Genomic DNA, 15,957 nt, shown 5'->3' with positions numbered 1-15,957 from the left:
CTCTTCTTTCTCCTCCGTTAAACTCTCCCCTGCCCCGTCACTCTCTGCATTCTCTTCTCTGTCTTTGGCCTCACGCTGTTGGCTTTTGACACAACTTTCCACGTCGCTCGCATTTCTCTCTCGTTCCTTGCTCTCCTGCTTGTCACTGTGTTGGACGTTTTTTGACACTCCACCATCGCCTTCATCTATCTCTCCATCACCGCCCTCACAGCATTCCTCCTCTACCTCGTCGCTCTCTACCTCCTCATCATTCTTGCTTCCTATAGACCCTTTACTTCCTCCCTGCTCATCCTCCATCTCCTCCCCCTCTTCTTTGGTTTCCCTCTCATCTGCTTCCTCGTCCTGTGCCTCTCCATCCTCCAGCTCATTTTCTACCTCTCTTTTCTCCTCTGCTTTCCCTCCTCCTTCATCCTCTCCCTTCTCTCTCTGAACATCCTTGTCTTCCTCCTGCTCCTCCTGCTGCTCCTCCTCCTCCTCCTCCACCACCACCTCATTCACCTCCTCTGCTACCTCCTGTTCAGCAGAGTTTCCAGCATGTGCCCCCTCCTCACTGACATGGTTTCTGCTGTCCGCCAGTGAGGACAGGTGAAGGCGGCGGCCCCACAGAGAGTCCTTGATGGAGAGGAATAGGAGGAATTGTTCATCCATCCCAGACAGAGGCACAAAGGAAGGCGTGCAGAGACACAAGGGAGAGAAAGGACGAAGGAGGGCAGGTGAGGGAAGGAAAAAAAGATTGTGACCCCAGCTGAAAGATGTTGGGGGTGGGGGGGGGGGGTTATCTTGACACAACTGCACGCAAAATTACCAGATCATGCATTTTTCAAGGACAAAATGAGTCATGTCAGACAACCAAGACACGAGTCAAACGCACAAATAAAAATATGCATGTATGCATAGAAAAACATACACATGTCTCTCTCACACTCAAATACAGGCACACACAAAGGGGCAGGTTTGTTTGATAAATGTAATTCCTCTTTCAAAAAAGCCACAATGTTTTGGGACATTGTGTAATTACAGAATAAAGAGTCAATGTATTACCAACTTTCATCAGTAGGTAATGTAAGAAATGTTCATTGAGTCATAAATTAGGACCGACTTTTTCTCAGAATCTAATGGCAGTCATGGGGAGTTGTACTGGTCTATCCCAATGGGGATAAATACAAAAATTAGAGAGGAATAATAGGATTTGTTGTTTTGAAACTTGCTCCTGATATATACTTTTAGACAGCAAAGCAGTAACAGTGACAGTAGGAAGACAGCAAGACAAAGAGGAAGGCACAGTGACAGCCGTGCCCATAGGACAGATCCCAGCAGCATAGCAGCTACAGGAACACACCCCGGGTCACGGTGCAAAGGTTTAAAGGTTTAAAAAGGTCACACGAGACAAAGAGAAGGAATAAGAGATGGTTTAGAAACACAGCTACATGAGACAACAAGACAAGTTCACGGTAGTGATACACAGAGAATGTGTGGAAACAAAACCTAAGAATATATGTACAGTATATATTAGCATCTATATCCCACATTATTCAATTATTATCATTAATTGAAAATGCAATGTGAAGTTATCAATGGCTGCATTTTTATCAGGGGGAAAGGTACCCCTTTTCTTCACAATATACTCTGGTCTTGAACATCTCTGGCTTAAAGCTATAGTGCGTGGCTATTTTATATTAATGAACGTCCGTAACATTCAAGCCATTGCCAAATGAGCTGATACAAAGCTAATCAGCTCCACAAAACTCTCTCTGTATTTCTCAGTATGGTAATGTTTACAAAACGGTGTCGCCCAGCGAAATTCCCACACAGCAGCTTGAGGGATGCGTTTTACCGCTGAGAAAGGACAACAGCAGTGTTCAGCTTTGGAGACGAAGAGGACTGCTGCAACAGGTGAAGGCATGGCTAAAAACCCGAAGAAGCGCCCACAAAATGTTTCAGTCAGTGATTGTACTGCTAAGAAAAGACCTGCACGATCAGCAGATGGACTAAAATCCACCAAAATAAAAAAAGTTACCGACAGCGAAGACAAACACAGATAACCATTGGTGTGGCTTTTCCTATTTGGAGAGCGCTGAAAAATAAAAGAAAAGCGACTGAGGTCAGACACGGATGTCGCCTTTCTGCTTATGAACAGGTTGTTAATGGGTTTTGTAACGTACTAGGAGTAGGAATTATTGCTATTAAATTTACTCAACCTAAATTATGTGCTACTAGTAACTGCGTGGAGGAGGGGTAGGTGTGCGATCACCGAAGGCTTGCGTCATGTGGATGCCCAACAGTGTTGTTGTCATTATTTAGAATTCCTAATGGGGGGCGACAGAAACTATGCACTATAGCTTTAAAGATACAGTAGAAATGTAATTAACCTCAACAATTATGAATATACCTGAGATGCCAGGGTTGTGCTTCTTAAATTCCTGTCAATTCATGCAACATATAAAAATGTTTAAGACAAGTAAAAAATAAAACACTATGGCCATTCAAAGAACATGATTGCATGACGAACACAGGTGTTAGATACAGAACACCGAAATTAAAGAGCCAAGAAGACAAAGAGCTGAGAGTCGTGTGTGTGTGTGTGTGTGTGTGTGTGTGTGTACCTGTTGGGATGGTGGTTCAGGGCTGTGGTCTCCAGATAAGGCCAAGTCCTGCAACTCTGGCTCTGTTCTCTCCTCAGCTGGAGCTTCACCACTGGCTTCACTGTCCTAGAGCGCACACACAGACACAGACAGACACAGACACACACACTTAAACTTTCCACCGGAACTGATTCAAGAAGAGAAACATATAATATTCATACCTAAAAATGACTGTACCCTTCTTGAATCAACATGGAATCAAACTGAATCAAAACTATCTCATCAAAGACAAAAGGTACCTGGGAATTTATAGGTCTGAAATATATCAGTAAGCCCTGCAACAGCTGTTCTCATTTTCTCTTTTTACAGTAGAAGATTTATTTTAGAACCAGAACCAGTTATGTTTAAAGCAAACCATCCTGTCTACCTCATAATGTAGGCCTCCTCCAAGTGCATCCAGGTCCAGGTGAAGGTTCTTCAATAATCGGTCTGAACCGCGAGGACTCGGCTGAAAAAGTGACAATGTCTGGTTAGATAAGGACATAAAATATACATTCAGGAGCCATATTAGGCACCTAAACCAACTACTTATATCATTTTGCACTTGTCTTTAGGTTGAACTGCACCTCGTTTTCTGAGATTTTCTTATTTTCGTCATCATCAACATCATCATCATCATCAAAGCCAGGCAGAGTGAGAGACACCCTCTCCTCCTGCCTGCTGCCTAAAACACTAGACGCTCCACTGCTCCGAGGGCCCTGACAGAGAAAGACATTTACTATAGTATACTGTATACTGTAATGGTTTGGGAGAGGCTAACAATAAAAAATCAAATCATATGGTCCTCCAGATAGCAATGGGATCTTACCCCAAGGGATGTCTTTAGGGGCTCCAGTCCCCCAGTGCTGCCAGGGGGCCGCCGCAGACCAGGGGCAGAACCAGGTAGCGGGCCTGGGCCAAGAGCATCCAGACCTCTCAGAGGAGCCAGGCTGCCCAGCGGGGATGGTAGAGGTCCCAGGGCTGAACTCAGTGCCTGTAGGAAAAAAAGACATAGTGTCCATACAGCTACAACGTTTCTCTTGCTTCATACTCAGTATTGATAAAATACACATATTTAAAACTGCATTTTTTTCTTCTTTTAAATTCTAGAATCCATGTAACACAGAGTGAAGCATTTCTCCCACAAAAAATACAAGATTAAACTGTGGAAAAATACAACAACAACTCACTGCAGGAGTCTTGAGCGGCTCCTTCTTCTTTTTCTCTTTCTTCTCCTTCTTTTCTTTCTTCTTCTTCTTGTCCTTGTCCTTCTTCGCCCCTGTGCCTCCTGCAGCGGCCGTGAGCTGGGCGCGCTCACGCTCCTGGGCCACCAGGCGGCGGTAGTGCTCATCACACGGGTGATCCCATGTGGACTGTCCCGAGGAGAAGTTGAAATAGTAGATATCCCCCGTCACATCCTGGCTGCGGGGGAGGAAGGGTGAGAGGAGGGGGGTCACTTCGGCACCTCCAAAAAGGCCCAGAAAAGTGAAGGAGAGATGACGGGTGGATGGGTGGGTGAACGTAGAGATGTCACCAGAGGTAATGTTGTCACTGAAACTGAACGCTGCACCAAATGAACTATAATATACATATACAAAACTAAAACAAAGATATACAGTCTCTCAGTCGACAGGGGCACACACAGAGCAGAAAATGGTGAAGCAATAGCCCTAAATAGTGGAATAAATTCCAGAGAAAAAGGCTTCAGTTGGTTTAGATGCTGATTGTTGCTTTATAGAGAAGGTTGCTACGCATGTCCAGCTTCAGGTTTTTTGAGAACAGATCTTCACCCTTGATTAGTTCCATGGACACAAACACTCCCACACTACATTACTGTCAAAACACACTACAATAAATCGAACTTGCTACTGGGACTGCTTGTATCTCTGGTGCCTCACCAAGACTGTTCACAACATTCTCAATGCCAAACATGATTTCATAATACATCCAGTGCAGTAAAATCATCTACAGATTAGAATGATCTCTGCATAAGGATTTCTGTGGGTGGCCATGCTGCCGAGGATCCACTCTCCAGCCTCTCTCCCCTTACTTACCAAGGCTTCCACTCGGGAGGCAGCGGGGCAACAATGCCTTCCCTGGCCAGCCACAGGAGCTCTGGCTCACTGTCGGGATCAATGCCAATCTCTCTTGCGTACTCTTGGATCTCTGATGAGAGAAAGAGAAAAAGAGTGATATGAGACAAGATTAATGTAATAGTAGTACATTATACAGCATCTAGTATGTTTAACAGCTCATTAAGGCAAACTAAGCCCCACAAAACAAACATGATAAAACAGAATGATATAAGAGTTTTGGAGGTGATAAAAATTATAATAATTAATAATAATATATAATAATATATTGATATTGAATAAAACTACATAAACGCAGCAGGTTTTCCACACTGCTGCAGTCAGGAAGGATCCTCCCATTATCTATCATCAATATTAATGTATCTGTATGATGATAGATAATGGAACTATATATATATATATACCCATATATATATATATATATATATATATATATTTATATGGGTAACGTTATAGATAATATAGACACAGTGAGTCAATCATATCCTTAACGGCAGCCATACCCAGGGTATTACCCTCACCACTGTGTACCTTGTTCAGAGGGTGAATAGCTTTCATCATAGTCCTCTTCAAGGATCAGTTGGTCCCCTATGAGAGCAGCTGCAGTCATGGTTACTGCAGAGAAATGCAAAACAGGATGAATGGCACAAGACAGGGAGATATACTGTACAATACAGTGGCAGACAACTACACAATGTTGCCTGTCTCGCTCTACGTCCTCAGCGTTTCACTATGCTGTGTGACGCCCTGCTTTCTGAGAGAAAACTGAAGATTTTTACCTTGATAATGCGCGGGACAGCTGAAGGGTGCGCTAAGCTACTTAAGATAGCATCTCAGCTAACTTCAACGGCTAGCTAGCTGGGCGCCATCAAGCTAGCTACTTAACGTTAGCTAGCTCAGTCAGCTAAGTAGTTGGAGAATAGCTTATTCGTGATAAGTGATTTACCTTCCAAACTTTCAATCGTTTTCTCATTAGCCTCTGTGGCAATACCGATCGTCTGTCAGTCGTTTAACACAGACATTGTGTACGCAGAGGGGAGAAGGATACGAAAGTTACAGTACTAACAACATCTCTAAGGACGCTTCCCTCGTTTCCTGTTGACGATGGAAACGTAGCTCTGACTGGCTGAGCCAAATGTGGCGTTCAAGTATCCTCGTAAGCTCCCAATTCGTCCACATATTCAGTACAATCATGGCGAAATCGAAATTTGAATACAAGTGGCTTTTGTTTGATTTAAAAATGTCACAGAACCGTTATTGATTCAGCAGGACTATTCAATTTTATTTTATTTATAGTGTCAAATAAATCACAATAGAAGTTATCTCAGGACACTTTACAGATAGAGTAGGTCTAGACCACATTCTATTATTTACAAAGACCCAACAATTCCCCCCAAGAACGTGCATTTGGTGCGACAGTGGCGAGGAGAAACTTCCATTTAACAGGCAGCTTGGTGGGCAGCAGATGGCCGTTGCTGGTTGGAACACGGAGACACAGATACACATATACAGAAATATGATTGATAATAATTAAAGCAGTTCATATGAGAGTTATTACTAGAGAGAAAAGATAATATAACAGACGCATTTATTTGATTTTTGTGGGGTTTTTTTTAGTTACCATGACACACAGTCACATGGTAAGGCTTAGAAAAGACTTAGTTTTGAAACCTTTCTAAGTTACTTAAAAAAATCCTCATATTCCCCTTTCCAACATTTCTTTCTTTAAGCCAGGGATCTTCAACAGGGGGTCCGGGACCCCTAGGGGGTCCTCAGAGTCAATGCTGGGGGGCCTCCAAATTATTGTTAATTTTTTAAGTCTTAACATGAATCCAACATATTTGACCAAATATAACCCACTGCTTACTGGCCTATAGGTAAGGTAGTCACTAAGGCCATCCACAGCTACAGTAAATCCTAAGGATTCACTGTGTCACATGTATGTTTAACATTAAAACATGATTTATAAAATCATGCAAACAATTATTAGTAGCTTGATGTTCTATACAAAAAAATGTATGTATAAAGGCTTTAGGTCCCCCTACACGTTATTGTAGGCCCAGTTTATTATGCAACTTCAAAATAATATACGTATGTAGCACAGGGTCCCTGCTCCATCTCTATTTTAGTTAGGGGTCCTTGGCTTAAAAAACGTGGAAGACCCCTGTTTTAAGCCACAGTTCTGTAAGAAACATTCCTCAACAAAGTAGCCTACTTGGAACAAGGTTGGTGCAGGGCCCTGCACTCTGGATATAGGTTATGGTATAATAACAGAGGAGGTGCAGGTTATCAGTTCAGCAGACTCTATGGTGCAAATTGGCCACAGGTTGAACGATTGTTTTCAGGCACTGGGAAGCAAAAAAGAGCATCCCCTTTAATGAATGGTTAGGAGAAATGGCCAAAATAGCCACCAACAGACAGGAGGTATTTCTAAAAAATATGGGGCCCCTTTTTGATATTGAATGGCTAACTAAGGTGAAGCTGCCAATGTTACTATGTGTAAGATATATCATGTTATTATGAGTATGTGTCTGATAGATAAGTGATAAATTATGTTGTGATGGTGGTAGGAAAGGTTGGACACACATGGGTACTATGTCAGTGAAATGTGATAGGTACAGCGATTCTTGCCTGATATGTTGCATACATTGTAGTCTCGCTTTGCCAGACCATCCGCACGCTGTGGAGCGGCGAAGGGTCTGGCTAGTCCACATAGAATTCTGGGATGGGAGAAAAACGTGCTCTGGTTTAAAAATTCCAACACAAAGAAAGCGAAAAGGAAACGGACATCGGTGAAAATACATGCATCCGGCGGAATTTCCTGCAGCACCGGAGCAATCCCGGAAGTGGAACGTCAAGGATATAGACTACATACATTGTGACATATGAATAATAATATGACTCTGTTGTGTAGAACCTACAGCCATTTTCTTCAAATTAATCACTGACAAATAGCAGAGCTAAGTGGAGAAACTGAGCTCCATAGATATTTTGCTAATCTGTTTTGAGTAAAGAGAGTTATTCTTTAAAATTGACATAAAAAGCTAATTTTAACGCCAAAATATACTTATTTTGTATTGTAATTCAAATAACTACAAATTTTCAAATGTGTGTTAAAAAAGCTCATTAGAATGAGTTTAGTTTTACAGAGAGAGAATGTGAAGTTTTTTGCATATAAAGATCCCTGTGGTGTAGCAAATGGCCCTTTTTATCCCAAAGCCTCTCATTCACAGCTGGGCGGCTGCATTAACACCGTGTTGCTAAATAATTCCTCTGTCCCGTCCCAGAGCCAGGGTGTAAAATCAGATTTATTTTTACTCTTTTTACGCAATTCATTGTTGTCTTCTGTCTACAACAGAGTAGCTAAAATTCCTGTCCAGCATCTTGCAGAATACTTTTTAAAATTGTATCTGGTGTAGTATGTGCAGAGTAGGATTAAAGCTTCAAATCAATAACACTATTTTAGTTTGACTTTTGTCCTGATCTCTTTACTCAGGGTTTTAACCACAAGAGGGCAGACTAGGAGAGGACTGATGCAACATGACTGGTCTTTAGTCCGTCTGTCTAGAAACTGTGGTGTTGCACTGAATTGAGTAAATTCATCTAACTCTCTGTTTAATGTGGTTTGACAGGACAGCTGAAGACATCAAAGGGGAGCGAGAGGGGGGAATGACATGCAGAATCCTTGACATGCATGGGTTGAAATAAAAAGGATTTCTCTTCCCGTTCTGGGTTTGTCAATAGTGTGGGCGGTTTGGGTGAATGGCCTCTATCTTGGGCAATGGTAGCTTTAGCATTACAAACAGGCCTTGAAACACAAATGTTCAACATGACACCTACGCAGCAAACAATCAGTTTAAGTAGAATAAGCTACAATATGGTAGCCATGAAGTTCATCTCCTTTTTAATGTTAAAATTTGAGTAAACTCATCCGATTTCATTAACGATGGTTGTAGAAGAGGTTGTAGGACCCAAAATTTGAAGCAGTGACCCATTCCATTTCATGAAATTTCATTTGAAATAAAAAAAGCAATAAAACCAAGCTAATGTGTTCACCACTAGCCTATACCCATTTCACACTGAGGGTTTAACCAGGGTTGCATCACTTTGTGTTTAAAAGGCTTAAACGACTCAGCTTCGATATCCAGGTCAAAAGGTGGTTAGGACGCAGGCGTCTGGTCCATTTCAGTGTAAATTGCACACAACCAGGTTTGCTAACAACTGTGGCGGGACAAACTAGGTCATGTTGGAAATGGACACAGTCGTCATAGGGCGCTGCACACTTTGAAAAAAAACAAACAGATGTTGTCTCACTGACAAAATGTAATCGTATGAAAATAAGTTGTATTTATCTCATTCAAAGCTCTCTCTCTCTCTCTCTCTCTCTCTCTCTCTCTCTCTCTCTCTCTCTCTCTCTCTCTCTCTCTCTCTCTCCTGCTCGCCCAAGACACACATTTGCAGCCAGCAGTCTTTTTCTCTGTCTTTTTGGCTGGACCGCAGAGGCCAGCCCTATAACCTGGAAATTCTATTGCTGATTGATGAAGTTCATCCACCAATGTTCAATCCAACATTGGTTTGGATTGAGTGTGATGATGTCAGTGTTTGGGTTTCCCCATTGGCCATTGACATTTCCAACTTTATTGCCGCGACATAGGCTTTTAACTTCTATCACCCATCAATAAGCTGATTAACTTCTGCAATGTGTGGGACAAGTAGGCCTATGTAATTTAGTAAGGACAATCATGAACAGCAGTAACAGGCTATTTGTATATAAATAAAGTGGATGAGCAGGTTTTGATTTTATCATGTAAAAATCTGGGGCGGCAGGGAGAGGGGCAGGAAAATCAAAAGGGTTGGCAAGCAAGGGAAGCATATTTGATCATTTATCAGAATCAGATCATTTATATCATAAATAATGTGTTCTATATTGTTTATAATAGATATCAGTGTTATTCTTGCAAGATTCGTTTGCGCTTCATGGAAAGAATAGATAATCGCAGCAACAGCACAATAGTTCTTCCCTTGTCCTAAAATGGTCATAAATCAATACTAGAGTAGCTTACTTCGCTGTTACTGCTGCAGCTGCAATGAATGAAATGCAGAGCTAGGAGTGTCTGTCTCCACAAAATCATCTGTTAATTGCTGTGAATCAATCAGAAAATACGTTTTATTTCTCTCATTCATAGATTGTTCCCACTTTCTGTCTCTCTCTCTTCGCTGGCCCGTGCTCGCAGCGCAACTGGGTTCAATACCTTGTTTAGCCATCACACATTTTCAAAATCCATACATACTATCGCTATGATCTAAGACATTATAAAGTAAAGTTATTAAACATGAATACCTCTCCCAAAACTAGACTGCTAATGCTCAAATTTGAGATTTCATCAAGTAAATAAATATGGATCTCCTCAATAGACAATGACTTGGAAAAGATATTACAAATGACACTGAGAGCGCCCAAGGGAGTCTATGGATACATTTTCTGTTTCTGAACTGACAACACTACTCATTTGGGTATACATTTGGGTCTCCTATTCATTGTCTATGGAATAGCTCCAGACTTTATATTTGATGACATCACAAGTTTGAGACTTTCTTCTCTAGTTTCTGGCTTTGAGGAAGAGAGCAGCTCTTGTTCACAAATATTGATTGAACATTCCTAGGCCATGACAATAACATATTTAAATTTTTTAATTTAGTTGTTGTTCCTGTTTAACTACTCTAGTAATTGCTTGTTTCCATTGCAATGCATAATAGCTAGTGTATGAGGTATTGCATATTTTAAATGAAATATTAATCTGCATACTTGTAGCCTATACAGCCATCAGTGAAGTAAATATAAGTACATATCTTATTTAATAAATGATGGAATCACAGTCTTGCTCGAAACGTCAATACGGCAATATTAAAAAGTTAAATTGGAGTGCTGCCCTAGTCTTGCCTTTAAATTATTATCCAGGTTAGGATCTAGCACCCAGTCTTTAAGGTCTTTTGAGTTGAGCATGTTGTGTATTTTATTTTTAACTTTATAAAATCTGCAAAATTGGAAACAGTCAAGTTCCACTACCTTAAAATTGTCAACTCTTCTTAATATTCTACTATGATTCATAAAATTGCCTTTTCTGGCAGTGTCCTTCTTGAAGGCACATGTGCAGTATGTACTATTACTTGTAGTAAAGAATTACACTATACTGTTCACACTTTTAAATAAAGTTTTGATCATTTGAAGATTTTGCAGCAACAGCAGTTTGTCATAGCACCTCACCAAGGCACATGTTCTTCTCATGTTGGCAGGCCCTAACATTTAACTGTACACTTTAATGACACTGCATTATCTTTGGAACAGTCTTAAGAGCAGCAAATGGCTACAGAGGCTCATAAAAGGATAAGATAGTGTTTGCTATCACCGGTCAGAACAACAACTGGTTGGCAGAGAAGTTGTCCAAGTGTGTCCTCATTATTGTCTGATTACGTATTTGTGAGAGTATTATTTTATGATTAAACATGACAGTATGTCAACCTAATTTTGCTCCTTCAATGATTTAGGTTATCTGAGTTCATTGTGGATTTTCTTGCTGTCAAGCTCTACAACCCACAGGGCGATGCAACCTACAGTGACACTCTGCGATCAGAGCTTTGGTCCAAATATCTGTATTAAAGCAGAAGCGACCTCAACAGATGTGACATTGCAAAACCACATCCCTACAGACTTGGCAATCTGAAATGGTGTGTGTGTTGGAGAAAATGGGAGAGAGAGCTCCACACTGTTGCTTACAGCTGAGATAACCTCCCCTGCTGGTTTGAGAACAGTGCTCTATCATGGAGCCAGCTGGAGCAATGACGTGACCTTTGAACCTCAGCTAGGGCCTGATCAAATAGTGGATTTGCTGATTAAATATTTATCAGCTCCGGGCAATTACCCCACATCTGTCTGGCTGTTTGATGGTAACTTTAAAGCTTTAGTGCGTAACGTTTTGATATTAATGAATGTCCGTTACATTCAAGCCATTGCCAAATGACTTGCTACAAAGCTAATTAAGACTATCAGCTCCACACAACTCTCTCTGTATTTCTCAGTATGGCTACGTTCAGAAGATGGTGACTTTCCCGTGCAGAAACTTGAGTAAGGATAATTACCTCTTCTGAAGAGTCCATCATGTTTTTTTAATCCTCCATGTCCTCCTTGGCTACTAGCAACTGTGCAACTTTACATTTAAAGTACATGCCTTAATCATTGAAAAAAAGTCACGAAAGGGCAAGTATCATGTGGACGCGTTCCTTTTCATAGCATCAATAAATCCCATCACGTGTTAAGGCCAGGAACCAGTTTAAAATCCTTTGTGATGCCCCCCCCCCCAAAAAAAAAAAAATCTATTTGCACAGTTTGAAAATCTCCCTAAAATTTAGATGCCCCATGATAAACTCTTTTGCTCCCTTTTGCCCATTTGAAATGTTCTTGTCGCTGGTCGTATTAAGTGACAGTTTGCCTTTAATATCACGAAACATGCAACCTTAGCATTTGTCTTGCCGGCTCAGTGTTCTGAGTTTGTATTGATAACAATTACGATGGCAGTAATTTAGATAGATGACTCCATGTGGATGCTATTCAACGTGGTGCAATACAAGCAGTCTCAAAGGTTGCTGTTCCTGATAAGAGTCAATCTTCTGACAAGGCTCTGAGCTCAGAGCAGCTGATACGTATGTAGAACACTCTTATCTCAGGGGCCAAGGCAAAAGCCCGAAAGACTACTGTTCAATGACAGTACAAGCTGGAGCCATTGAGAGGGGCCATGTGCTGTGATCTAATCAGCCTTTTACTGTTCTTGGTGTGTATGATTATTTTCATAATTGATAAATTGTTCAATTGCTTGTTTAGTTTGAAATATGTTGTAAAAAATGCTCACTATTTCCCAGAGCCCAAGGTAGCATCTTCAAGTGTTGTCTGACCAACGGTTCAAAAGCATGGTTTGTGTATAGTTTGCCTGGTTAAATAAAGACCTTCACAACCAGAAATGCAGGCATACACATTATTGGATGTCAACTACAAAGCTTCCACTGTCACATTTTCAAATTTTCAAAGTCTGCTGTATTTTTATAATTAGTCTCAGACAAATGGCTAGACTTGATAACGTCGGTCTGAACCTAGCAGGCATTGATGTGGCCCGCAGAGGTGAGATCTCCCTCACCCCTCCATCTTCACGGCCTTATCAAGCTCAGTTTGGCTCATGTCCATAAAACTATAAAGTGAATGGGTTTTTAGTCAGGGGTTGAGAGTAAAGATAGACACCACAGTCTCGAATGATAAACAACAAAGGCAAATGGAAGTTGTGAAAGACAAAGAAGGATCAAATGTGATTTGGGTTTTAAATGGACATAGAGGTATTACTGCAGACACACAACCATGAAACCACAACAACAAACACAAAGGGAAACTGGAAATTTGTGGTTCACACTCCTGAAAATAGAAACCGTACACAAATATAATGAAATTGAACAAAACAGATCTGCAGTACATATAGTAAATGAATGTTCAGCTTTTGTTGAGACAGTGACAGAGAGTAGTTGACTCAACTGTTGGTACTCACCGAAAAATACAGGCACATTTGTACGTGAACAGGCACATACTGGACCATGCAGATCATTTTATCCACCATGTTGGTGTACTTCCTGATAGTTTGAGTCAGCATGAACTAAAAACGTAGTAATACAGCATGCAGTATTGTCGTAATCAGCTATTATTGAATACTTGGCTCTTTATTCTGTACATTCTGTTTTTATTGTACATTCTGTACAAGTTTTTCTTTTCTTTTTTTATTAGAAAATTAATTAAATTAAATTGCTGGTAACTAAAGAGATCCGGGATTCAAGATTCCTTTTATTGTCATTCAGCAAAACCCAGAACTATGTAAAGCATGAACAAAATTACGAGCACGGCTCCTTTAAAAACACAGATTAAAAAACAGAGTAATAAAATAGAGCTCTAAGAATACATGTTTTTAACAGCTGATCTGAACAGTTTGTTCAGTACTTAAAGTCAGTTATGGTGACACACTGAATGGAACACCTTTGTGATCTACTCCATTTCAATATACCAGTTACATCCTCACAAAGGACCATTTAGTTGTGTCAACTCATTTCATGCAGTCTCAACAAAATTGAGCATTTTAAAGTTTACAAAGTAGTAATTATTTTAAGGCAGTAGCAAGATGTAGCATGGGCCAAGAAGAATCCATTAAATTTTGGAGAAGATCCGAATCACAGGGCAGAGGCACAATTTTGTTCTCTCACTTTTATTAATATTGCAAGTTAGGGCATGGCCTTGGTGGAGGTCTGTGCTCTCCATGAGCCCTTCTAGATACTGAGTGTATTGCTTTTTATTCGCTTTGGTGAATTTGTTTTTGATATGTAAAAGTAAAAGTAAAGTCTTTGTTACACTTTTGTAGAGTCAATTGTCTTGAATGTCATGAATGTATAATGTATGTTGCTGGATATTATTTGAATTCTTGCTGTCGTATCTTGCTTCATGTTGCATACGATATGAAGTGCACATGTTGCAATCGCTCAGAGCAAGTATTGACAGTGCAAGATATTGAGAGTGATGATTTTTCAGAGAAAAGTGCAGTGATTATACAGGCTACTGGAACTTCTGTATCTCTTGGTTACAGTTGATTGCCATTGACCACTGATGACAATTATTAACCTTGCACCTAATAACCCTGCACTATTAGACATACCTTCACTCTGCATCTGCAGCTCTGCTACATATTGGAGAAGGCAACATTTTCTTACTATCGTGGTACACCTATCCACACATAGAGATGATTGTGCAGAATTATTTCTACAGCACATTAATACACAAGTTTGACTGAAAATGTGTACAATTTGGCACAGTTTTAAGTAAAATCTTTAACTCACTTTGTATCAGTTATTTTTCTAATAAGGGACATGAATTATATCTTACCTAATGCAAATCTCAAAAGAATAGACATGAATGTTTTAATAGGCAATTACTTAATGAGTATAAGGGTTGTGTGAAAGAAGACATTATAATACCTATGACATGCGCAGATTGTGTATGTGCATAATTAGAGATAACTTTCTACGATCATTACTCACATGAAGCCATGGTGACAAAGTCCACTGGTGATAGGACAACAAACAACAGCATGGCACATACACACCACTCTTTGACCTTTTAATCATCGCACACACACACACACACACACACACACACACACACACACACACACACACACACACACACACACACACACACACACACACACACACACACACACACACACACCAGCCACAAACTGTGTTATCCATAAACTGAGATAAGTCTGTCTTGATACAATGTTCTCAATTGATTACTGCACTGTGGGTCTGTGTGAATGTGAGTGCATGCCTATTTGTTATTCACAATTTGGTTACTGCAGCTTGAGCGTGATTACATTTCAGAGAGTCAATCGCAACAAGTCACTGTCTTCTGTTTGCTCTTGTTTGTTTCTCTTGGCAGCCTTTTGGCCTACACACTCTTCTGTAACAAATGGTATGCAAGAAAACGACTGGCAGGGTGGAGGGGGTGGTCAACCTAAAATGTTTGAAGTGTATGCTGCAAAAATGTAGAAAATAAAACAGGATCCAGTGCAGATCCCTGCAAGATATGATATGTATTATAAGATATGTGGGGAATTTTTAACTATTTGTCTTCCATTTAATTTCCATTCTCTTCACCAATGTTCTCCCCTCCCTGCTCTCCTGTCTCTCTACCTTTTGTTTGATATCATAAAAAATTCTGTCTTGTCACCCCCTCCCCTGTTTCTCATAGTCACACCTCAGTGCTCTGTCTTTACGACGTGTTTATGTCAGCCTTTGATGTTGTAGGAAAATATTCTTTTGTGTGACCGATGACCGGTCTGGCCCTAAAAGGCCAGACTTAATCTGACTCCAATTCTATGGTCACTGAATAGTGTTCGTTTACTGGTAGATCAGAGAAATAGACTCAGGACTAAAATTAAGACTCAAGATTCGTCCAGTTAAAGTTAATAACAAGCTTTAGTGAATGATATTACAAAATACAATGAACTTGTGCACAAGGATCAGATTACTTCAAGACAAAACAGCCTATCGCTATAACCTAGCAAACAGACAGAGTTTCCCCCAGCATCTGATGCTGGCTAACCCAGAACCTTTACTTTTTACTCCCTCTCTCTGCTTCATCCGTCTAACGATATGTATCA

This window comes from Perca fluviatilis, chromosome 2 (assembly GCF_010015445.1).
Source record: "Perca fluviatilis chromosome 2, GENO_Pfluv_1.0, whole genome shotgun sequence".
NCBI classification, from domain to species: Eukaryota; Metazoa; Chordata; class Actinopteri; order Perciformes; family Percidae; genus Perca; species Perca fluviatilis.
This window is presented reverse-complemented; position numbering follows the sequence as displayed.